The 24476-nt window shown below is 34.0% G+C and overlaps 2 long non-coding RNA genes and 1 pseudogene across 3 annotated transcripts; 1 reads left to right on the top strand and 2 right to left on the bottom strand.

The window, feature by feature from the left end:
- Window positions 1–2559: 2559 nt before the first annotated feature.
- LOC150034353 (uncharacterized) lies at window positions 2560–24177 on the bottom strand. 2 transcript variants are annotated; one of them, XR_016531127.1, is made up of 3 exons: window positions 23853–24177; window positions 23196–23365; window positions 2560–3214 (listed from the first exon to the last, which is right to left on the bottom strand). It is a non-coding gene; the product is annotated as an uncharacterized LOC150034353 (long non-coding RNA). The 2 variants fall into 2 exon arrangements; XR_016531128.1 differs by having other exon boundaries at window positions 2560–3219; window positions 23853–24163.
- On the top strand, window positions 3213–10638 carry LOC150034355 (uncharacterized). Its single transcript, XR_016531126.1, has 2 exons — window positions 3213–6112; window positions 10319–10638. It is a non-coding gene; the product is annotated as an uncharacterized LOC150034355 (long non-coding RNA).
- LOC150034354 (berberine bridge enzyme-like 18) lies at window positions 12187–16765 on the bottom strand (annotated as a pseudogene).
- Window positions 24178–24476: the final 299 nt, after the last annotated feature.

Raw genomic sequence — 24476 nt, 5'->3', positions numbered from 1 at the left:
ATAGTTTATTAAAGTAAGCCCTAATGCCCTAATTGACCAATTAATCAATTAGTCATAATTTAGTTCATAATTGCTTCCTAAACACATTCCACAATTAATCTCTAAATTGCATTAATTCCTTCGGTTTTCTTAACTATGACATTCTTGAAATTCAAAAGATTGAAAAATAAAAAATGATTATATGAATGTTCTAAACTAGTGGATTCTTTCAAGAAAATAGGAAAAGAAGTCCAAACTTTCAATCAAGATCACTAGTTTTTGCAATCTAATTACAATTTTGCTTTAGAGCCATGTAACTTTGCATACAAAAATCAATTAAAATTGAGTCGTCAGTTCATTTTTAACTAATTTTATTAAAATTTACAATAAGAACATTCAAGAACAACAAAATACAAGAAAAAAATTAAAGAAAAGCCTCAAGAACTAGCTAATCTAACATAATCCCCAATAAATGAACTTACCTACTCATGGAGAGGGAAAATCTTCAAGAAATTCATTGAATCTTGCAGAATTCGTATAAAGATTAAAGAAAAATGATAGAATCTTTCAATAAATCTTTCAGAGAAAAGCTCTTCATTTTGTCTAGAAGACATGGAAATAAAAGTATTGTTTAAAAAATTTTGTCTAGAGAAGATATGCCTTATTTGCAAAATGGAAGACATATTGATATAGTTTTCAATCCATTAGGAGTCCCCTCACAAATGAATGTAGGACAGATATTTGAGTGCTCTCTAGGGTTAGTGGGGAGTTTGCTAGATAGACATTATCGAATAGTACGTTCGAATCTCTTCACAAAAATCTGGAAAAGCTGAGTTTTTATTAATTGAAGGTCGCAGTGTTGCGACTCTACGTTGACGCTGGTCCAATGCACTTGCGCAAAGGCGCATGCGCTGATTTTTATTTTTCCATCAATGTTCGGAGTATTGCAACGCTGGAGATAGCATTACGATGATGCACTGTTTTGTAGCTACTATCTTCCAGCATCAGGTAAGTGTTGGATCAAGTTATGTTGGGAGCGTTGCAACGCTTCGATTGTTGCATGAGGCATGTAAATTTGGTTCAGCTGAGGGGTAGAATGGTAATTTGCCATGGTCTATTCTTCTTAGTTGGATCTTATGCCTAGTTTGACTCCATTTAGCTCCAAACTTCTTGTAATGACTCAAAAGGTATCGGGATTGGATTTTTCCTACAAAGATAACATTTTAAGCAAACAAATAATATAGAATTGAGGAATTTTAACATCAAGAACATAGCTCTTTTCAAGACCTATTATACATGCATATAATTAATATTTGAATCATATTCAAATATTTATTTCTCTCATTAAAACTTTATATTATAATATATCATCTACATTAGATTAATCATATCTCATATAATTAATTTCTTTTAATTAATTTGAACAATTCAAACTAATCCAAAAAATTAATTTGATTCTCACTAATACTTATTGAGCTAACAAGGAGACCTTATGAACCTACGGATTGAAGTTCCTATGATATTTGATTAATAAATTAAACTCTTTAATTAACTTAATCAACTTCCTTTAATTGGGTCACTCCACTAAAGACCGACAGTTACGCTCTTCACACTATAGATATATTTTTGTGTCCATTGGATATAACCAATCAATAGTGCGTTAACCCTTCAAAAAAATTTCGTAAGTACAGCAGGGCCAAAATTATAATTTTGCTCCTATAGTTACATCTAACTCATTAAGTACAACTATTTTCTCTAATGAACAATTAGTTATAGTTCAACTATAACCAAAACCCTCTCGAACCAGGAGAAAGTGTGACGTCACATTGTTCAAGTCACAGAATCAGCCCTTCAGGAGCAATTTCTCTACTTACCCTAATACTAGGGAAGGAGTGAATTTCCTCTTGTGTAGTTTCATTCCCAACTCCCTAATCAGACGAATCCCCAAAATGGTAGGCATATTGAGTTGAGAAAGTGTGACGTCACATTGTTCAAGTCACAGAATCAGCCCTTCAAGAGCAATTTTTCTACTTACCCTAATATTAGGGAAGGAGTGAATTTCTTCTTGTGTAGTTGCATTTTCAGCTCCCTAATCAGACGAATCCCTAAAATGATAGGCATATTGAGTCAGTGAATATGACCACTCTCACCCATACAAATCAAATGACCGCCTTCAAAGGCAGGAGTTCACAACTTACGCAGGATTCAAGTTAAGTTACCTATGGTCATCCTAGTGACATGTAATTCTCTTATAGTAACGGTGTTATATAGAGAGAATATTCATTTTGTGGTCCGATCTTATACAAACTCTTTGTATAGAATACCCACATTCCATATCTCTACATGAATGATTATGATCAGATCATTTGTAGTACTTTACAACAATTGTAACAACTACAAAGTGGGTCGTATTCATAGTGTCACCAGGATAAGGTACCCAGTCTTACCCGTCTATTATAGATCATTTAGGTTATCACTTAAATATGATCGACCTGTACGTCTCTACATACATGTTTAAGTTACAGCTGAAAAGCTTGGATATTAGTTTATTGGTTTTTGTGGGTTAATGTAACTAAATATCGAATAAAACCTCTAATTTTATTAGATAAATAAATTGTTCATACAAATACAATTACAAACTACAAGACTACAAGACTACAAGATTTAGATCATCAACCCCAATACAAAGGTCATTGATATTCCATAGGTAAACTATTATGACCGTATTTGATAGCATTCATAATTTCGTTTTAAGTATTAAGCAATGAATTAATAAGGATGATTGACTTAGTTTCATAATCTGATTTCTCTCCTATGTTTGTCAAATTAATAGTGATTCTATTAAACTCATCTAGATTTTTTCAAGGTCTTTTGATGCATCCATCTTGAAGCCAAAGAATTTCTCCTTAAGGTGAAGCTTATTAGTTAAGGATTTAGTAAGATAAATCTCATCTAATTTGGCCCATGCCTCTTTTGTTGTAGTTTGATCATTGACTTGACTCACGACATTGTTCGCCAGATACAAATTTATTGTGCTATAAACAATTCCTTTCATGTCTGTAAATTAATCTTCAATCATTGACTCAACACTTGCATCGAATTCATATAAAACTTTGGCAATCTTCTGTTGTACCAATAGTGCTCTCATTTTCTTTTCCCACAAAGAGAAGTCTCCCTTGCCATCAAATCTCTCCACTTCGAATTTGTTGTCATTTCAGCAACATGAAAAAAAGACCTGAGCTAAAGTAAGAAGATCAACCCAATGATCTTATACCAATTGTTAAATCTCAAAGAATAAAGTAAACACAACTCTAATCGCAACCAAAATTCAAACTACTAGAAGAAAAATATACCAAACAGTGAGTTGAAAAAAAAAAGAATAGAAACAAAGAGAAGAACAGAGAATAAAGAACACTAGATTTATAATGGTTTGATAAAAACATGATCTACATCCACTTGGTCACTATTATTGATTTTTAGTAGCTCAATTAATGAAATAGATGAATGAAAATATAGAGAAGAGTAACAATGAAGAAACTTCAACATCTCTCCAGCTTGAGTGACTGATTGGTCTTCTCATAAACTTTCTTAAGTAAGGATCACCCTCATTAAGCTCTCTGTTAGGGTGTTTTTCATTGCAATATTATTGGCTTATTTATTATAGGAAAAATCGGAATAACATATTTCTGTAACATGAGCAACAAGTCTTACAACATGTTGTGACATTATCAAGGAGATTGTAACGCGATAGACAAAAAAATTTGCATAATATTGTTTTCCTTATATGTCGAGATTTTTATATAGATTTCATGGCCTACTTTTTTCTTTCCTCTAGAGATAATTTATTCTTCCTTGAAGATCTTCTCACAGCCTCCCATATATACTAAGGTTATGTTCAATTTTAGGGTTGGTCGCTTTGAAGATTATTTTTGTGTCATTGTCTTGTGTGGATAATGAACACATAAGTGTGTCAATCCATGCGATTATGAAGCTTTTGCTATTGAAGATCTTGAGTGTTCTTCTAGATCATGTTGAAACATTCTACTACAACCTGAGAAAGGATTTTCATATTTAGGGGAGCCTAAGTTATTCAAGTGAAGGGGCTTCATTTGTAGGTGGAATGACAAACATTCTTGGCAAGAGGAAGTATCACACTCAAGGGGAGCCTAAGTGATCGTTCACTAATATTCTCACACTTAGGGGGGCCTAAGTACGTTGAAAGTGAGAGGATCTCAAACTTAGGGGTAACTTAAGTTTCATTGAGAGGGAGTTCTTACACTTAGAGGGAGTCTAAGTAATCATACGCTAAGTTAAGCTATGCGAGCGTCACTGTAATTGCCATTTAGTTATATATAAGTAATTGTTCTAATTGCTTGACTTTTATATTAACGAAAATATCTTTCCACGGGTTTACTGCCCCTCATATGTAGGCCCTATTGCACTGAACTGGGTCACCAAACTTTGTGTTTTGTTCTGGTTTTAGTTTTATGTGTTTATCTTTGATGTTATTGAATATGTTGTAACATCATGTTTAACATTACTCTTAAGTGTTAGATAACCTTCAAATTTCACTCCATCTTCTCGAAAATCCTAGGATAATAATCAAGTAGATTAATATCGTTTACAACAATTTCACTTACCAATTCTCTTTATTTTATCCTCCATACAAGATTTTTCACACATACTTCTGCAAAGAAGAAAAAACTCCTCAACTTAAAGCAATTCTAAGCAATGAAGGAAGGAATAATCTGCCTGACCAATCACAAAAGCACAGGGAATATGGTGCGCCTCTAACGGTGCAATAACAGAATTGGTTTCAAGTTACTAAGGCCTTGTTTGAAACCATTTTATTTTTGGTTTTTTATTTTTGAAATTTAATCAAGCTTATGTTCTTCTTATTTCTTTGCATCTTTCTAAAGTACAATGATTGAATTCTTAGCCAAATCGCAAAAATTAAAACAAGTTTTTAAAAACTACTTTTTCTAGACTTCATAATTTGGCTTAATTTTTAAATAATTGATAGAAAGTAGATGACAAAGAAAGAAATTTGGAGGTGGAAGTAGTATGTATAGACTTAATTTTTAAGAAAAAAAATCAAAAATCAAATTATTATCCAACAAGGCCTAAATTTTATGTGAATGATATACTATCATCCAACCAGCTCAACAACAGCTAAATGGTTCAAATTAGCACAAATATTAAGCTGGAGATAACTTAGCTATCAGAAAAGTAACAATCCAATATTTAGTTTATTGAAGATGCACAAGAAGTTAAACGAAATTACATTATTATCCCAAAACCAAAAACATTTGGTAGCAATTTTCATTAGAGATATTGCATTGCATTGAGAATGGTCTCGTAAGGCCCATTTGGGCGTGAAGCCATCTTTTCATGGATTCCTACTTTCATTTGTTGGGCTGGATATTTAATTTCAGGCCCAAAACATATGAAGAGTTCTGATCCAAAAAGAAAAAGAGGTAGGTGAATTTAAAAGCAAGGAAATGACCACGTAGATGGGCTTATGAAGGACACACTTGAAGCACTTTCTTCTTCCTTTAGTCGAGTAGGTGAGAAAACAGAGAAGAAATTAATTTATGATAAACACTTCTCTCTCTCTAAACATTAGTCTGAAACTCTCTCAAATCTCTCTAACTTTCTTTCGATTATCAATGACAATTTGTGTGTAATTTTTTATGTTTGTCAACATGCAAGTAACAAAATAGGAGAAGAAAAAGCTGAACAAAATGATATATGTGGTTCTGCCTAAAGATGACCTACATCCACAGGAAGGGAGAAAAATTTAGTGAAGGCTTACAAAAGATAAGGCTCTCACTTTTTACAGATTTGTTACTAACTGAATGAATAATGAAATTTTAGATGTAGAACTATTTATATAGCATGTAGATTTTGATACAATATTTCTTTAAAGATTGTTGTAAAGTGATGAAAAAGTAGCCGTTGAGAACATTTTGCTTCAAATCTCCACTTTGATCTTAACCCTTGTTGCCTTCACCCTTCCAAAACTTATGTTGCTTAACTTTTTTCAGGTAAATCAAAGTCAATCAACTCTAAGCATTTGAGGAGCTTGAGCTTTGAGACGAGCTTAGTAAGCATATCGGCTGCGTTCACTAAGGTATGAACTTTCAGAACCTCAACTTCTCCCCTTTTTATTCTCTCTCACAAAATGATATTTAATGTCTATATGTTTAGTTCTAGAATGGTATTGTGGATATTTAGAAAGATGGATTGTGCTTTGGTTATCACAATAGATCTTACTGTTTGTTTGTTGTCAAAGTCTTCCTTTAAGCCCTTTAACACAATCCTTCTTTTGTAGATAGGGTTGTCATTAACGGTAAATTTGCTTTCCAGCTTAGTAAATTTGGGCCATATAAGAAAACACAGCCTGAAAGAGATCTTATCTTGTCTAGATCTTCTACGAAGTCAGAATCAACATACCCATACAACTCTAGGTTTGTCTCTTGTATACTTTGATAGATCAGTTTAGATTATTTAGACCAAATTAGACACCTTAGTATTCATTTAGTTGCTTCTCAGTGTCTTCTTCTAGGGTTAGACATGTATTTACTCACTAAGCTTGCACAATAGAAGAGGTCTGGTCTAGTAGAGATCATGAGGTACATTAAACTACCCACTGCCTGACTATAGGAAATTGTTTGCATCTGTTTTAGGTGTTCCAAATCAGTTTCTACAGGAGAGTTAGCTGAGGATAGTTTAAAGTGATATGCAATAGGTATAGACATTGGTTTAGCATTGGTTAAGTTGAATTTTCTAATGATTTTCTCACAATAGCTAGTTTGACTGATGCTAAGAGTAAAGGAACCTCTGTCCCTTTTAATTTCAATCCCTAGGATCTTCTTAGAGTGACCCATATCCTTCATGTAAACTTCTCTCTTTAGGAGATCCTTGACATGAGTTAGATCTTCTTTAGAACTCCCAGCTAGCAACATATCATCCACATAGAGAAGTAGATATACCTTGTTCTTATAGGTGGTTGAATTAACATAGGTACGTATGTCATAGGTGCTATTCTGAAAACCAATACTCTCAATGTAGTCTCATCTTTTGTACCAACACCTGGGAGACTGTTTAAGTCCATAGATGGACTTAGTAAAGGTCCTCTTTCCCATTTTCTTCAAACCCCTTAGGTTGCACCATAAATATAGTCTCATCTAGATGTCTATGTAGGAAGGTTGTCTACACATCTAGCTAATCTTGTTCTAGGTTATACTGAGCAACCATAGACAATAATAGTCTGATAGAGGTCTGTTTATAACTGGTGAAAAAATCTCAGAATAATCAATGCCTTCTATCTGAGTGAATCCCTTAGTCACTAATCTTACCTTAAATCTAGGCTTTTCTCCATCAGAAGTACCCTCCTTTAGCTTATAAATCCATTTAGATGCTATTGGTTTGCATCCTTTAGGAAGAGGAGCTAGGTTCCATGTGTTGTTCACACTTGGTGATTGCATTTCCTCACACATAGCTTCAATCTGATTCCTTGCATCAGGGTAGCTCACTGCCTCTTCAAAGGTAACTGGTTCTTGGTCATTCGAAGCTATTGTAGCATTCAAAACTAGGTTCATATAGTTTGTTTCAGTATACCTAGCTAGAAGAACAATCACCCTTTTTTGTTTGTCCCTAGTTAATGAGTATTGACTCAAATCAGGCTAAGCTTTAACATGTTCAACTTGCTCACCTGTGGCTCCCTCTTCTTCTTCTGAATCACTTGGAGGAATGTTACTAGTGGATGTATCTTTTGGGGTCTCCACCTCAATTCTAGTGGTAGGACTCGTAAAAACTTCAAGAGTAGCCTTCTCCCTTTACATAAACATTTCCTTTTCTCTAAAGGTGACATCTCTGCTGATAACAAATCTCATCTCAATAGGATTCCACATCTTGAAACCCTTCACTCATCTGTGAACCCCACAAACATACATCTTACAACCCTAAACTTAAGTTTACCCTGGTTTTGATGTATATATCCAACACATCCAAAAACCCTTAGGTTTTCAAGATTAGGTGGATGTTTGGACCATTTCTCCTCAGGTGTTAGGTAGTCTAAGGATATGTGTGGGCATCTATTTAGAGTATATACTGTATAGGCAGTAGCTTCAGCCTAATATCTCTCACTGAGTAAAGCATCTAACAATAGGCATTTGACCTTTTCCATGATGGTTCTGTTTAACCTCTCTACTACCCATTTTATTGAGGTGTAAATTTGACTGTTTTGTGCCTAGTGATCTCTGTTTCCTTACAAACATTGTTGAATTCTTCACTACAAAATTCCAGCACATTGTTTGTCCTTAGGTATCTGATTTCCTTTAAGGTTTGCTTCTCAATCATAAGTTTCCATTCTTTGAATTTATCAAAAACCTGATCTTTAGATTTAAGAAAGAAAACCCAACTTTTTCTTGATAAGTCATTTGTAAAGGAAAGTAAATACTTAGAGCCACTTAGGCTTGGTGTTGAGACTAGTCCCTAAAGATCTGAGTGAATGTAGTCAAGAATAGCTTTGGTTGAGTGTATGCCTTAGTAAAGTTGTGTTTAGTTGCTTTCCCTAATGCACAATGTTCACACAAAGTGAGCTGGTCTGTAATTCCTTTTGGTAGAATACCCTGTTTAGATAGAACATCCAGCCCCTTAGCACCGATATGAGACAACCTCTTATGTCAAATGTTTGCTTCTATCAATTCATTAGGAGTAACAGCATATGCCCGTGACATCATCTAAACTCCTCTAACCACAAATAAGTCATTGATTTTCTCCCTAACTAGAACCATCTTGGAATCTTTAATGACCTCAAGAGTTCCTCCCTTTCCTCTGTACTCACACCAACTGCATCAAGTACTCCCAAAGAGATTAAATTTCTCTTAAGAAGTGGTACATGTCTGACATTTCTGAAGAGTTTCACAGTCCCATCTTTGAATTTTAATGACACTGATCCAACCCCTTCAATCTTACAAGCTTGGTTGTTGCCCATGTAGACCATTTCTCCATCAATTTTCTTGTAGGTGTTAAACCAAGGCCTCATTAGAGTCATGTGGTAGGTGCATCCGGAGTTCAAGACCCAATCATGTTTCCCAAGGGGGTTCACATGATTGGCCTTGTCTTGTGTTGAGGCTAATGCATCAAAGTAGATAAAGAAGCCTTCTACAACTGAGCCTTCAGGCTACTTGCCTTTAGCTTCTTTCTCTTTTTCTTGATTCTTCCTTTTTAGGAAACATTCCTTGATCAGGTGGCCTTTCTTTTTGTAGTATTTACACTTGATTTTCTGTTTAGGCTTATTCTCTTCAGCATGTTGTTGGTTTCCTCCTTTAATTAGATTAGGTTTAAAATTCCCTTTCATAAACAGCCCTTCACCATTTGGTTCTTCCTTCTTCATTGTCTGAAACTCAAGTTCTCTGGTTCTTAAGGCTGTGATTATGGCATTTGTTGTTATAGAATCCCTTTCATACTTCAAGACATTTTGCACTTCCTTGTAGGAGTTAGGTAAAGATTTTAGAAGCACATAGGCCTCATTATCATCTCCTAATTTCTCCCCAATATTCTTAAATTCAGACACAATCTTCTTAAATTCATCAAGGTTGTCTGAAAGAGATCTTGTAGAGTCGATCTTGTATGTAAAAAATTTCTCCCTTAAGTACATTTTATTTGGAAGATCCTTTGTAGCACATAACTCTTCCAACTTAGTCCAAATCTTGTAGGTTGTCTCTTGACCAAGGACTTGCCTTAAAACATTGTCACTAAGATTCAGAACTAAGGTACCATAGGCTACCAACTCCTAATCTTCCTTCTCTTGATCTATGACTATATTTGGAAGTGTGGATGGGTTCAAAAGAGCCTTGTGAGCCTTCTATTGGCTAAGAATAGCTTTAATTTTGGCTTTCCACAAGCCAAAATCACCATTTCCATCGAATTTCTCCACTTCAAACATTACCACTACCATTTGAACACTGATTCTTGAATCTTAATCTTCCAAGAAATGCTTTCTTGATAGTCTAATTGCTCTGATACCAATTGGTCGGGTTGGATATTTAATTTCAAGCTCAAAACAAATGAAGTGTTCTAATCCAAAAAGAAAAGAATGTAAGTGAATTGAAAGACAACGAAATGACCACGTAGATGGGCTTAATGAAGGCACACGTGAAGCACTTTCTTCTTCCTTTATCTGAGTAGGTGAGAAAACAGAGAAGAATTTAATTTCTGATAAATACTTCTCTCTCTAAACATTAGTCTGAAACTCTCTCAACTCTCTTTAACTTTCTTTTGATTATCAATGGCGATTTGTGTGTAATTTTTTATGTTTGTCAACATGCAGATAATGAAATAGAAGAAGAAGAAGCTGAACAAATGATATATGTGGTTCAGCCTAAAGATGACCTACATCCATGGGAAGGGAAGAAGAATTTATTGAAGGCTTACAAAAGATAAGACTCTCTCACATGTTACAAATTTGTTACTAACTAAATGAATAATGAAATTTTAAATGTAGAACTACTTATATAGCATGTAGATTTTGATACAAGATTTCTTTAAAGACTGTTGTAAAGTGATGAAAAAGTAGCCATTGAGATTAGTTTGATTCATCACTTTTGCCCGCGGTATGCTTTGTTAATGTCGAAAGAAGTTAAATGGATCCACCATCGTTTTCATTTCCACTAACCTTTCAAATTATTCCCAGAATATGGATGCGTTGGGGTTGATGCCCTAAATCTCGTAGGGTCCTATAGTTTGTAAATGTATTAAACAAACTCTTTGTTTATTTAATAAAATATATGATATTTTATTCAAACTTATTGTTTATCTAATAAAATATATGATATTTTATTTGCATTAACCATAAACCAATAAACTAACACCCAAAGTTATCTAGTAACTTAAACATGTATGTAGAGACATACGGGTGGATCATGTTTAAGTGATAACCTAAATGGTCTGTAGTAGATGAATAAGGTTAGGTACCTTGTCTTGGTGATACTACGAGTATGGCCCGTTTTGTAGGTGTTACAATTGTTGTAAAGTGCTATGTATAGAAATGTGAGTGGGGATATTCTATACAAAGGAGTTTATATAAGACCGGATTACGAAATGTTTAGTCTCATTATATAGCACTGTTCATAATAGAGACTTACATTTCACCAGGATGACCATTGGTAACATGACCTGAATCCTGAGTGAGTTATGAACTCCTGCCTATGAGAGTGATTCTTTGATTTGTATAGGTGAAAGTGGCCAGACTACCATTTTAAGGATTCGTCTGATTGGGGAGCTAGGAACACAACTACACAAGAATGAATTCGTTTCTTCCTCGAGGTCGGGGTAAGTAGATAAATTACTCCCTTAAGGGCTGATTCCGAGGCTTGAACAATGTGACGCCACACCCTCTCCTGGCCTGAGAAGGGTTTAATCATAGTTGGACTATGATCTATTGTTCATTAGAGGGATCAATGGTACTTAAGGAGTTCGACGTAACTACAGAGGCAAAACGGTAATTTTTGCCTAGCTGTACTTACGAGTAATTTGTGAAGGGTCATTGTATTGTTGATTGGTTATATCCAATGGACACAGAAATATATCTGTAGTGCGAAGAGTGCTAATGTCGGTCTTTAGTAGAGTGCCCGACAGTTAACGGATGGTGAATAATTTAATTAAAGAGTTCGATTAATTATTCATGTACCGTTGGAGCTTCAAGCTACAGGTCCATGAGGTCTCCTTGGTAGCTCAATAAGATTAAATGAGAATCGGTTTTTGGATTAATTTGAATTGTACAAATTAATAGATGATTTAATTATATATTATATAATTAAGTTATTTTAATTATATGTGATATAATTATTATAATGTATTTGATACATTATAGATTAATTGAGAGGATATAAATATTTGAATAAAATTCAATTATTATTAATATGAATTTGATTCATAGTTGTTAAATTTAATATAAATGTGATTTATATTAAATGTCATATAAGATAGAAAAGAAACTATAGATTATATTGTAATACAATATTAAAATTATAGGTTATATGTTATATTTGATATAAAATATAAATTAATATACATATGATAAGTTATTTATCATATTTATATTTATATTAAATATCATTTTTTTATTTTAAATAAAAATGAGGGAGTTACAACTCCTTTCCCTCTTTTTTCTCTCTACTCATGTAAGTGGGTAGTTGTTATATTTGGCATTCTAAAAAAAAGCTTTATTTTCTTGCTTTTGATCATCGAATTTGAGAGTGAGGAAAAAGACAGAATTGATCTGTGAGTTACTGGATTTGTTGGTGAACAATTTCAATACTTCCTCTTCTCTACTAAAATTTTCCTCTTTCCAAAATAGTCAGAGTCCACCACTCCTGGGTTCTCTACTTGAGAATACCGAGGAAACCATTATGGTTGTGTTCTCGTTTTTGACCGGGGTTTTCTTGAATAAAGTCTTCAAGTACTATTCGAGGGATTTTTGAAGAAAAGTCTTCAAAGGTAAGGTTTCTAAAACCTAATTATATAGCATGTTATAATTTATGTAATTGCATATCTTGTTCTTGACTTAATGTAAAATTTACATTCAATGAAAAATGGGATTTGGGACGATCTTTCTTCCGCCCACGGTTCCCTTCAATTTAGGATCCTTCAGGATGCCCCCAAACAGTTGCTTCCTCATAGCTAGTCGGGATCCCGTCCTCATTGTTCGTTCCAATGTCAAGGTCTCTGTAATTAATATACATAGCTCTCGGCGGTTTCAACACGAAAGGAGTCATGTAATTGTGGAGCACTCAAGTCCATTCCAAGTGTCTCAAGTCAGCGTCATGTAACGTAGTAGCCAATTTGTATTGTATATCTGGCTCGATATACGATAGGAGTTTTTGTTTCATAAACCTCATTTATTTTACCTCCAAAAGGGATCAACATGAGCTGCACTATTTCTAGTTCTTCAATTTTGAACCTTTCCCACATACCTTTGAGGGCAATTTTTTAGATGGGTTTAGTTGCATAATCTGATTTAATTTTATGTTTTTTTGTTGTTAATAGAGTTCTATCGAGCAATAATTTTACATTATTCGAAGAAACGAACCCACATCCGATAAAGGCCATTGATTCAACCCAACTAATTTTTAGACAATCTTCATTTTTAAGCCCCAGCTCTAGGAAAGTATTGTGCATAAGAGAAAGAAGCTCGTCTGCTTTTCCAAGAAATAAGGAAAATAATGAAGCCTCAATAATTATTCCACCTCCGCTTGAATTCAAAGCCGGTAAGATTTAATGGTGCTTTTCTGACCATATTTTCTACAGCAACAACATAAGCATCCACCACATTATCTACAACAAGACCATATTTTCTTACCATCATCCCAAACCCACCGCCGCTTAAGTACCCCCAACTCCAATCGTCAAAGCAAAACTGCCGGAAATCCAAGGGTTTTTACGCCGATTCTATGGTAGAGTTCGCCCAAAGTCGCCTCAAATTGAACCCATGCACTTTCGTCCTCCATTTCGATGGCAGTTAAATCGAGGTTTATCAAATCGATCAACACGAATGGGACGTCTGTGACGTAAGAAACGACCTTTGAAGTCATGGCCACCACTGCGAGTTCGGATTTGGAGGCCATGGCTTTTGCAGCAAATGACCGCAGCTTAGACTTGGGAAGCATGTGATGGTGTGATGATAGCTACTAGCTTGGGAATTTCGGGTTCGGAGAATCTAAGGTTTCGAATGGAGAAATTTAGAACATAAGAGTAAGAGAAAGAAAATGGAGTGTGAATGAGGGTTTAATTTGAGTCATTATTGTTGGAATGAAGATTGTTGGACTGAATACTCTTCACAAGTCCCAAATACTCAAGATCACCATTGAAGAGATGAAGTAATGGCTCAAACCAATTCTGTCAAATACTCGATACTTGAAACTCGACGCTCGATTTCTTGCTACTCGATCCTCGATCAGAATTCCCTTCTCGTCTGACTTGTCTCTATTAAATCCTCGATACAACTCGATGACAATAAAGTTAATATTCGATCGTACTCGACGGTTCTTGAATGATACTCGGTGCAACTCGATGGTAAAAACAATGTACTCGGACCTACTTGATAGCGATGAATCGATGCACGATTGACTTTATAACTTGATTACTCAATATGATTTGTAATATAAACGATTGGCATGCAATTTGCAGTAAGGAAATACTCAATTAAACAAGAAAGATAAGGGAAGAAGAAAAGAGACACAGTATTTACGTGGTTCGGTAATATTTCCTACGTCCACAGAAAGATCTTAAATCTTTTTACTTAATGAAGATTGCTTACAGAATTTTTGTTTGCAGAAAAATTAAGAAATAATGATAACTCTCTCTCTTTTGAATTCGAAATCAGTGGTATTTATAAGGTTATACCAGCTGACTGTTACAAAATATTATTTATAAACAAATTAAAAATCTAAGTTATTTGAGTAAAACTTTTTCAAAGATAAATAAAGTGAAAAAAATCTCCCATATTACCCCTACATTCCAATGTTGCTAATGCAAAAAGAAGAAGAAAGAGATATGAAACCATAATAGCAGCTCCAAAAGTATTTCATTCTTTAATTCTTTTTATGTATGCATTCAAGTGGTTGATTATTTATAAATAGTATTAGACTCAAAAGCCTATCTCCCTTTTAATATAATATTTAGGGATTATTTGGATTGACTAGAGAAAAAGTATTTTTCAAAAAGTCATTTTTATTTAAATTTTTTAATAAAAACCACTTAAAATAAACTTTAAAAATGTTTTAGAAGCTATTTTGGATTATTACTAAACACTTCAATTTTTTAAAACGACTCATTTTCAAAATTAAATACTTGAAGAGTTGAACCAAACACATTCTTGATACTTTACAACATCTACTTATCGTGGACCATCAATGAAGCCTAGCTACAAAATATTTATTTGTTATAATTAGGTGCAGTATCTTACATAACTTTTTTTTTTGTACATAGTAAAAAAAAACTACCACTATCTAGGCTATATAATGGTTGCACCAAGTTTCTGTTAGGTGAAAATTTAACTTTCAAAACAAAGAGAGAACCAACTTTTTTGGTTGGAGAATCCCACATTAGAAAATTTGGTGTTGGAAGTCTTCTTTATGTACTCCAACCTTGTGTTTTTGGTTTGGGCCCCAAGGGGTACCCATGTTTTACTCATATTTTGGAGGGAGTGAAGAGATAGACCAATGTGGGTTTAGTGGACATCCCACACGCATGCCGCCAGCCGCCTGGTCAGTCGTGGCGACAGTGATGAATCGTGCACGTTTCGCTCCCTACAGTTCGTAACACATAGAATTCATTTTCTTAATTTCCCACTTCATTTTCCTCTCTCCCTCCATCTTAGCTTTCCGAGCAGTGAGTTTAGATTCATTTTTCTCTCCCCCTCCATCTTAGCTGATCGATAACGGTGCATTTCTGATCGGTTTTCATTTGTTTTATCCTAGAGACGACATGGCAATTTTCAGACCTGCTTGCACACTTGGGCAGAGCCGCAAAACATCTTAAAGAGAGCGAGCTCCGCGACTCAGCCTATAACGAGTTTTTGTTTTGCAAGTTTTGCTCTTCGCTTGACCGTTGTGCCTTGATGGTTTAAAGTTCGTCGTTCTGAGGGCCCTGCTGTTTCCAACAATTTTAAGACGTTTCGACATCATCAATGGCCCTTAGTAGCAACAATGAGATATCTGACCTCAACTGTCCATTCTGGTTCGAAGGAGCGAACTTCAAGTGATGGAAGCAAAAGATATTGTTCTTCGTCGCCGTCAAGAAAGTTTTCGAAGCTTGTACCAGCGCTAAGCCGATCATCCCTTTAGAAGAACCAACTGAACAACAGATAAAAGAAGCTGCTGACTGGGAGGAGAAAGACTTTCTATGTAAGAATTTCATTTTAAATGGTTTGATTGATGATTTGTATGATGCTACAGTACAATGAAGACAACGAAGGAGGTCTAGGATGCCCTATAAAAGAAGTATGACACGGAGGAGGCCGGATCGAAGAAATATGCGGTTAGCAGTTATTTCAAGTTCCAGATGACGGATGAAAAATCCGTGGAGGCCCAATCCCATGAACTCCAGAAGATAGCCCACGAGATAATTACTAAGGGTATGCCTCTAGACGAACAATTCCAAGTTGTTGTTATTATTGATAACTGTCCCCCTTATGGAAGAACTTTAAGAACACTTTGAGGTATAAGACCAAGGAGTTCTCCTTGGAGAGTCTTATAACTCAGCTAAGGATCAAGGAGGAAGCCCGGAAGCAGGACTAGAGGGAGGAGGTGAACGCAGTACCTAGGAAACCCGCCTCTACCGTGGTAAAACCTGACCAAAAACCTAAGGAGACAAAGAGGAAAGGTCATAACCATGGCTCTAGCAACCAGAACCAATAAAAAAAATAGAAGCCCCCTTCAGGAGAAACGGTACAGTTCCTCTACTTTAATTGTAATAAACCTGGGTACATGACTAAGAACTGTAGGAACAGGCGTCGTCCTGCTGGTCAGGCGAACCTGACAGAAGAATCGTTAGTCACCATGATCACAGAAGTAAATGTGATCGGTGGTTGTGAAGGGTGGTGGATAGACACTGGCGCGACACACCATGTCTCTCACGACCTTAGTCTATTTAAAACTTATACTGAAACTAAGGATAAAAATATTCTGTTGGGAGATCACCACTCCACGAAGGTTGCTGAAACCAGCAAGGTGGAACTGAAATTTACCTCTGGGAAGACCCTCACGTTGAAGGACATTATGTACACTCCGGAGATATGAAAGAATTCGGTTTCGGGGTATCTCCTCAACAAAGTCGGGTTTACTCAAACTATAAAGGCAGACACATATACCCTTACCAAAAATAATGTATTTGTAGGGAAATGGTATGCAACTGAGGGAATGTTCAAATTAAATCTAGACCTTAATAAAATGAAATCTTCTGTGTATATATTGTGCTCTATGAATATTTGGCATGCTAGATTCTGCCATGTGAATAAGAATTTAATTAGTAACATGATTAGGTTGGAAATGATACTGAAGTTATCCATGAATGATTTTGATAAATGCGAGTATTTTAATCAGGCTAAAATTATTAAAACTCTGCATAAATCTGTACTTAGGAATTCTGAGCCTCTAGATTTGATTCATTCTGATGTCTGTGAATTTGATGGCATATTGACTAGGAACAGTAAAAGGTAGTTCATTACTTTTATTGACGACTGCTCTGATTTTACTTTTGTATACCTGCTGAAAAACAAAAGTGATGTTTTTGATGTCTTCAAACTTTTTGTTTCTGAGATAGAGAATCAATTTAATAGAAAAGTTAAAAGACTTTATAGTGATAGGAGAACCGAGTACGACTCGGACAGTTTTAATGAATTCTTTAACTCACATGGAATAATACACGAAAAGACCGCATCTTATTCTTCTGAAATGAACGGAAAAGCCGAAAGGAAAAATAGAACTTTAGCTGAACTAGTAGTTGCTATTTTACTTAGTTCAGGAGTCATGTCTTATTTGTGGGGTGAAATCATCCTTACCGTATGTTATGTTCTAAATAGAATCTCGAAATCTAAAAATAAAACTTCACCTTATGAAATTCTCAAGAATAAGAAACCAAACTTGTCCTACTTTAGAACATGGGGTTGTCTAGCCTTTGTAAGGATTCCTGACCTAAAAAGGAGAAAGTTGGCTAGTAGAACTTACGAGTATGTCTTTATAGGTTATGCCTTAAATAGTAAAGCCTACAGGTTCTATGATCTAATGAACCAAGTGATCATTGATCAAATGATGCCGACTTCTTTGAAGATAGGTTTCCTTTTAAATCAAGGAATAGTGGGGCTCTAGTTCAAGTGGTATAACCCTAGTTAGAAACCCTAACCCTAGAGAGGAAACTAACCCAAAACTTAGAAGAAGCAAAAGAGCTAGAACCGTCAAAGATTTCGGAAATGACTTCCTGACCTATAATGTAGAAGAAGATCCTAAAGATCTAAGAGTTGCCCTATCCTCAGTAGATGCCAACCTATGGCAAGAAGCCATAAATGATGAGATGGACTCACTTGAGTCAAATAGAACTTGGCACTTAGTAGATCTACTCTCAGGATGTAAGGCAATAAGGTGCAAATGGATCTTAAGGAGGAAACTTAGACCTTATGGGACTATCAACAAATTTAAAGCCAGGTTAGTAGCGAAGGGCTTTAGACAGAGAGAAAACGTAGATTTCTTTTACACCTTCTTCCTTGTCACTAGAATTACCTCTATCCGTGTCCTGTTCTCTCTCGCTGCCTTTTATAACCTCGTAGTACATCAAATGGATGTAAAAACCACTTTCCTAAACGATGAACTTGAAGAAAAGATTTACGTGGAACAACCTGAGGGTTTTGTTGTCTATGGTCAAGAAAATAAGGTGTGTAAATTAGACAAATTTCTCTATGGATTAAAACAAGCTCCTAAGCAACGGCATGAAAAATTTGACAACCTTATCCTATCTAAAGGTTTCAAGGTCAATGAAAGTGACAAATGCATCTACCATAAGTTTGATAATAACCTCTGCACTATCTTGTGTCTATATGTAGATGATTTATTGATCTTTGGATCGAACTTGCACGTCATAAATGATGTAAAATCAATATTGAGTGTGACTTCGACATGAATGACTTAGGAGAAGCTAGTGTAATCTTAAGCATAAAAGTAAATAGGTCTGAAAAGGGAATTTCTTTAGATCAATCTCACTATATAGAAAAGATTCTAAAGAAATATAATTACTTTGAGTGTAAACCAGCCTGTACTTCTTATAACCCTAATGTCAAGTTGTTCAAGAAAACTGGTAACAGTGTTAATCAATCTGAGTATACGAGCATCATAGGCAGTCTTAGATACGTTGCCGACTGCACTAGGCCTAACATAGCTTATGCTATAGGACTACTTTGCAGGTTTACAAGCAGACCTAGTAAAGAGCATTGGAATGCTATAGAAAGGATCATGAGATATTTAAAGAAAACCCAAAACCTAGGATTACATTATCAAAAGTTTCCCTCTGTCCTGGAAGGGTTCAACGATGGTGATTGGAACTTTCTTTCGGATGATTCAAAGGCTACAAGTGGCTATATCTTTAATATAACTGGCGGAGCTGTCTCTTGGAAGTCTAAGAAACAAACTATTTTAGCCCAATCTACGATGGAGTCAGAAATGATAGCACTAGCGACAGCTAGTGAAGAAGCAGGTTAGCTTAGAAGTCTACTATTAGAGATTCCCTTATGGGAAAAACCGGTACCAGCCATATTGATCCATTGCGATAGTACTGCAGCAATCGCAAAAGTTCAAAATCGTATTACAATGAAAATAGACGTCAAATAAGTCGTAAGCACAGTACCATTAGAGAGTTTCTCACTACTGGTGCAGTCAGAGTGGATCACATACGAACTGATGAAAATTTGGCAGATCCTTTAATGAAAGGACTGGCCAGGGAAAAGGTTTTCAGAACCTTAGAAAGGATGGGACTCATGCCTATCGAAAAATGAATCACAGTGAGGAAAACCCAACCTGTAGACTGAAGATCCCAAGAAACATGTTCAACGGGTAATAACTGATCACAAGTGATATGTAGTGAATCATGCTAAACCAAACACAGAGTTCCATTCCTATGACTTAAAGTATGAGCATGATATCCTGAAGCATAAGAAAGGTTGAACTCAGTTCTTAATGAGATCTATACTTGATGACAAGTGGGGTACCCAGCTACAAGAGTACCCTTGATAAACTCACCTGTGTGAATGTGGAAGTAGGGTCGCTTCCTATGGAGTTTTTAGGCAAACTCTCTAGAGCATTCACTAAACCGGGATTCACGTGCTAGGCCTTAAAAGCATGGGCTTTCGTACTACACCCTAATGACACTCTGTGTGAGATGCTGTTAGAGATAGAGTTTAAAACCAAGGGATACTCTAGTATATTCTAAATCATCTACACTATGTAAAGGTTCAAGTCGTAAGACACCTTTGCTTATGCACAGTGTTGTATAGATTAAAACTGCTGGATGAAAATCTTTTCTCTCTTTTCCTTTTGTTTAAATTTCCAAATGGGGGATTGTTGGGTGAAAATTTAACTTTGAAAACAAAGAGAGAACTAACTTTTTTGGTTGGAGAATCGCAAATTAGAAAATTTGGTGTTGGAAGTCTCTTTTATGTACTCCAACCTTGTGTTTTGGGTTTGGGCCCCAAGGGGTACCCATATTTTGGAGGAGTGAGGAGAAAGACCAATGTAAGTTCGGTGGACATCCCACATGTGTGCCGCCGTCCGGTCGATCGGGCGTACGAGGCAAGGTGTATGTGTGATGATTATTTTTAATAAAAAATATTATTTTATTATTATTATTATTATGCGCATGTTTCGCTCCCTACCGTAACGTCCGCGCACATTTCGCTTCATACAGTTCGATGCTGAAGGCCTATAAAAGGCAAGGACTTCAGCAGTTTGTAACACACATAATTCATTTTCTTAATTCCCCACAACTTTCTGAGCAGTGAATTTAGAAAGGGTGTACGTTCCGATCGGTAACGGTGCATTTTCGATCGATTTTCATTTGGCTATTTTATCCTGGGGATGACGTGGCAATTTTCAGACCTGCTTACATACTTAGGCAGAGCCGCGAAACGTCTTAAAGAGAGTGAGCTCCGCGACTCAGCCTATAACGAGTTTCTGTTTTGCAGGTTTTGCTCTTTGCTTGACCGCTGTGCTTTGACAGTTTAAAATTCGTCATTTTGAGAGTCCTGTCGTTTCCAACAGTTTCTTTCTTATTTGTTTCACAACCAAGCATATCATGGGATAGGATTCTAAGTTGATAAAAAGAGAGAGAAAGTGTAGTTTTATAATAAATTGAAGATTTAGAAGTGTTTTATGTTTAAAGAGACTGCCATTAGCTGATATGGTTTGAGATCAAAATTAATGCTTTATTTATCATAAATGTTTATTATTATATAAATGTAAGTTTGTTTTAGTTACCCTAAAAAAAGTTTGTTTTAGATTTTATAATTATAAGTTTGAATAAGTTAAATTTAGTTGTTCGTTTGATTAGTTTGATTTAATGTGTTACTTCATTATTTTTTGAAAAAGTTTGTTGTCTTCTTTGTAGGGTTGGATAGGTTAGGTGTAGTTGTTTGTTTGATTAGAATAATTTAGGTTCTTTTTTATAATTTTTTTTTTTTTAAGCTAAGCCTATAGATATTATTCTTACCTCCAAATTTTTTCTTTTGTTATCTACTTTTTAACAATGGTTTAAAAACTAAGTCAAAATTTTAAAACTAAAAAAAAAAAGTAACTTTTAATTTTTTTTTCCTTAGAATTTGACTAAGAATTCAATCACTGTACTCTAGAAATATGTAAATCATTGTAAGAAATTGTGAGTAAATAGCCTTAATTTTCAAAATAGGAAAAAAAAAATAAAATGATTACCAAACGAGGTCTTAATGTGTTAGTTCATTATTTTTTAAAGCGTGAATTTAATTTAGTTTGTTTTACATACTACATAATTTAGTTCATTTTGGTCCTTATACTTTCATAATATTCTTAGTTCTTGTATTTTCAACTTTGGTTCATTTTGCTCCTTGAATTTTTTTTAAAAAAATGATCATTTTAATCCTTAAAAAATAAAGGGACCAAAAGGTCACTTTTTAAGGTACAAGAATCAAAATGAATATTTTAAAGGTACAGAGACCAAAATGAATTATAGTCGAAAGTATATAAATTAAAATGAACATTTTGAAAATATAGAGAATAAAATGAACAAAAACCAAAAGTATGTGGATCAAAATAGTATTTACACCATTTAGTTTTTATATTTATAAATTTGGATAAGTTAATACTGGTTTATTTTATTAGTTTAATTTAGGGGACGTTTCATAATTAATTAGTTTTAGTTTTTTAATTTTTATTTTAATGAAATAAGACGTCTGGTATGCTTTTCTGTTTTTTTTTTTTTAAAAAAAATTTGAAAAAGTTTTTTAAAATGTTAAGAAAACAAAAAAAAAATCATTTTCAAAAATGGTTTTTGTTTTTTAAAAAACATGCGTGAAATTATCATTTGAAATGGCCTTACAGTCTAGTACATGGTTGTAGTTTAGTATGGCAACCGGCATACGAGAATGAATAGGGTTTATTAATATTAATTAAAACTTTTTTTTTATTGTGGATCTAATTAAACAAATCAATATATCTTTTAGCAAATAAGAATTTAAACAATAATTTCATACAAAATACTTCAACTTAGGGGTATCCAAAAAACTCGATGACTCAAAAAAACCGATCAACCCAACCCAATCCGCGCGGTTTGGGTTGGGTTATCAACTCATTTGGGTTAGGTTGGATTCAAATAAATGAAAATTTTATGGATTGGGTTGGTTCAAGGGTTCACCTAATATAACCCAAACCAACCTGAGTCAACCCGAATTTATTATTACCTTTAAAAAACATATTTTAATGTAAATAATAAATTCGGGTTGACTCAGGTTGGTTTGGATTATATTAGGTGAATATAAAAATTATAGAGCATAATGTGAATATAAAAATTATGCACAAAAAATTAACGACACAATAAAAATATCTCTCCATATTGAATTAGAACTAACTCTACAAAATTATTTATAATAAAAATATTAAAAATTATTACATATATTTTAAAATATAAGAACTAAAAAGCCTAAGAAAATTTTCAAAGTTACATATACAGTGCAACGAGTAACAAAGAAATTATCTTGTACCTAAAAATTAGGTAGGAAAAGAAAGAAAACATTATTACCTTTTTAAGTAAGATTTGAACTTGGGCCACAGGTATTCAAGTTTGCCCACTAACCAATGAACTATGAAGGGATCCCATTAATAAAATTTATTAATTAATATGATTATTACTATTAAAAATATAAAAATCGATAATTTGAGGGGATATGTCCCTCTTGACTCCCATGTGGTTATGCCCTTGAGCATTCTATATAATTCTAATAATAATATTGAAAAATGATATGCAAATCTAAGAACTACCAATAAAATGAACAAATATGAGGAATTAATTCAAGAACAAATTATGGCAATTAATTTCATGCATAAAATATAATAAAAAATTAACTTCAAAATTAAATAGGAGATGAATAGTGAAAATGACACCGAAAATTTATAGTAGGTTGACCAAACTCGACTTACATCCACTTTTTCAAACGCCTCTTGAGATTTTGATTAAGAATCTCCTTAGAATCTTTCTACAGAATAGAGCCGAACTACCCTGGCTCCTTTTACGTATTCAAAAGCAAACTCAATCCTTTCCATTTAATCGTTATAATGTTCGGAAGCTTTGGATATACACAACGAACCCTCTAAAAAGAATGGATGTATAAATTTGAGCTCATAATATTTAATACCCACAATACAATAAAATTTTCTCTCAATAATAAGATGAAAATAATGAAAAGTGATTGTTTGGAGAAAGAGCAACAATGATGGCTTTTTTTTTTTTTTTTTTTTTTCGCTAATTTGAAGGATTTTAAAGTTGTGAAAAGTTAGAGAAATTTTGGGAAGATGAAGCTTAAAAAGATAGGAAGTGGGGTAAAAATAAAATTTGAATTTAGGTCTTTGTGGTTGAGTAAAAAGTAAAATTTAAAGTGGAGATTACAAGTAAAAAGTATATATATATATATATATATATATATATATATATATATCAAATCCTCAGCATAAATATTTCATCGTTTTTCCTTCGATTTTTGTTTAGATGAAAAATGCAGAAAAAGGTAAAGAATTAAATTACAGACATCAACAGTGAATTCTATAGGTTAAGCATGAATTAAAAAGAAAGAAAGTTACCTTTAAAGAAAATTACTGGTAAATCCTCTTTGAAGAACTCTTCTTCCAACAATTTGCAGTAGTAAATCCTCTTAGATTCTTGTTCCAGTAAATCCTCTTTGAATTTCAAGCTGATCTCTTCTTCTCAATAAAGATATCTTCAAATGGTCTTCCTCGCTATTCTCTTAGCAATAACTTGATTGATAGGAATCAACTTAAAAGAGAAAAAGAATTGACAATCTTTTTGCAGAGAACCTTTTCTCTGTTATTATCTCAAGAGAGAGATAATTCACAAAATGCAATCTCACACCAAAGAACAGTTCTGTATGAGTTTAAAGTATTGTAGAGGGCAACTATCCACCTCCCCACTCCCCCTTCATTAAAGGGGAGTTATTGATTGATTAATTAATTAATTAAATTAGTATTTAATTTAATCAATTAATTATTATGTAATTAAAAATTAAATAGTAATTAATTTAATTAAATATCTCATATTTAATTCAATATAGATTTGAATCATATTCAAATGCATATTTAAATCTTAATTTATAGTTTTAATATAATCTTATTCATATTAATTTATTATTTGAATCATATTTAAATAAATATATCTCACATACTATATAATTCAAATTTGAATTATAT

The sequence above is a fragment of the Benincasa hispida genome, chromosome 8 (assembly GCF_027475165.1).
Source record: "Benincasa hispida cultivar pf3 chromosome 8, pf3_genome.v1.1, whole genome shotgun sequence".
NCBI lineage: Eukaryota > Viridiplantae > Streptophyta > Magnoliopsida > Cucurbitales > Cucurbitaceae > Benincasa > Benincasa hispida.
The sequence above is the reverse complement of the archived record's forward strand: the minus strand, read 5'-3'. Positions and strand labels throughout refer to the sequence as shown.